At 50.7% G+C, this 1,981-nt stretch overlaps 1 protein-coding gene across 1 annotated transcript in view; it reads left to right on the forward strand.

Annotated features, from left to right (window-relative positions):
- LOC107107103 (D-threo-3-hydroxyaspartate dehydratase-like) overlaps nucleotides 1–1,981 on the forward strand; it is a 28,265-nt gene that overhangs the window by 19,965 nt on the left and 6,319 nt on the right. The gene's annotated exons all lie outside the window — the stretch shown is intronic.

The following is a 1,981-nucleotide window of genomic DNA, read 5'->3' on the forward strand; positions in this document are numbered from 1 at the left end:
TGGTCCATGGGGTCGCGAAGAGTCGGACTCGACTGTGCGACTGAACAACAAAGCCTATCTTACCATTAGTTACTATTCATATTAACTGTTAGACATTTATTATTTTAAGTTCCATTACATCTTAATGCCACTATGGTTGTCATAATCAGACTATAATCAAAGAAGAAGAAGAGACTGGGCTTATACCCCACCCTTCACTACCCAAAGGTGTCTCAGCACGGCTTACAAACTCCTTTCCCTTCCCCTCCCCACAACAGACAGACACCCTGTGAGGTAGGTGGGGCTGAGAGAGCCCTGACAGAAACTGCTCTTTTTCAAGGACAGCTCTTATCAGAACTACAGCTTGCCCAAGGTCCTCCAGCAGCTGAAAGTGGAGGAGTGGGGAATCAAACCTGGTTCTCCCAGATTAAAGTCCGCGCACTTAACTACTACACCAAACTGGGTCTCTGGAGGAGGAGGAGGTGATGGGATTTATACCCCACCCTTCACTACCGAAGGTGTCTCAGAGCGGCTTACAAACTCCTTTCCCCCCCCTTCCCCACAACAGACACCCTACGAGGCAGGTGGGGCTGAGAGGAACCCAGAGATCCCTTTCTGCTGTCCTGGCGAACAGCCTGGGTTAGACCTCTCTTCCGTAGATCTGCCGATAAATCCCCTTTTAAATCCGGCTAAGCAAGAGACCCTTAGAATCTTCTGGCAGTGAGTTCCAGCGGTGACCTTTGTCTGTCCTGAATCTACCGCCAACCCTTTGCACAGGGTGACTCTAAGTATTATAACGACGGCGCCCCCCCTTCCCCACAACAGACACCCTACGAGGCAGGTGGGGCTGAGAGGAACCCAGAGATCCCTTTCTGCTGTCCTGGCGAACAGCCTGGGTTAGACCTCTCTTCCGTAGATCTGCCGATAAATCCCCTTTTAAATCCGGCTAAGCAAGAGACCCTTAGAATCTTCTAGCAGTGAATTCCAGCGGTGACCTTTGTCCTGAATCTACCGCCAGCCTTTTGCACAGGGTGACTCTGAGTATTATAACGACGGTGAGGAATTGTCACAGTCAGATATTTAACTGGCAGACAGACTTCGGCAGTTCCTGATCTAGCCAAGTTTCTTGGGAATTGCAGATGTGTTTTCGCAGGATCTTTGCTGTTCCAAACCACACTGTCTTCTGGGGCTGAGCTGGTGCAGTTTGCTCAACGCCCAGAATGTCCAGATGTTGCTTGAGACTTCTAGGCATGACTCCAAGGGCTCCAGTGACAACTGGCACAATGGTCAACGTCTTGCAAATCTTGCAAACGGGATCGAGGTTTATAAGATTATGCCTGGGATAGAGCAGGTCGAGAAAGAGGTCCTTTTCTCCCTTTCTCACAATACAAGAACTCGTGGGCACCCCATGAAACTGCTGAGCAGTCGGGTTAGAATGGACAAAAGGAAGGACTTCTTCACCCAAAGAGTGATTCACACACGGAATTCACTGCCACAGGAGGTGGTGGCGGCTACAAGCATGGATGGCTTCAAAAGGGAATTAGTTAAGCATCTGGAGCAGAGGTCCATCAGTGGCTATTAGCCACAAGGTATAGCTAGGGGCTCTCGGTCTGGGGCAAGTGATGCTCTGTTTTCTTGGTGCTTGGGGGGGTCAACAGTGGGAGGGCGTCTAGTGTCCTGGCCCCACTGCTGGACCTCCATTCAGTGGCTAGAGCCAGTTTGGTGTAGTGGTTAAGTGCGCGGACTCTAATCTGGGAGAACCGGTTTGATTCCCCACTCCTCCACTTGCACCTGCTGATGTGACCTTGGGTCAGTCACAAGCTCTGGCACAGCTGTCCTTGAAAAAGAGCAGTTTGTGTCAGAGTTCTCTCAGCCCCACCCACCTCACAGGGTGTCTGTTGTGGGGAGGGGAAGGGAAAGGAGTTTGTAAGCCGCTCTGAGACTCCTTTGGGTAGTGAAGGGCGGGGTATAAATCCAATCTCTTCTTCTTCTTCTTCTTCTC

The sequence above is a fragment of the Gekko japonicus genome, unplaced genomic scaffold (genome assembly GCF_001447785.1).
Source record: "Gekko japonicus isolate JY-2015 unplaced genomic scaffold, Gekko_japonicus_V1.1 scaffold2770, whole genome shotgun sequence".
Classification (NCBI taxonomy): domain Eukaryota; kingdom Metazoa; phylum Chordata; class Lepidosauria; order Squamata; family Gekkonidae; genus Gekko; species Gekko japonicus.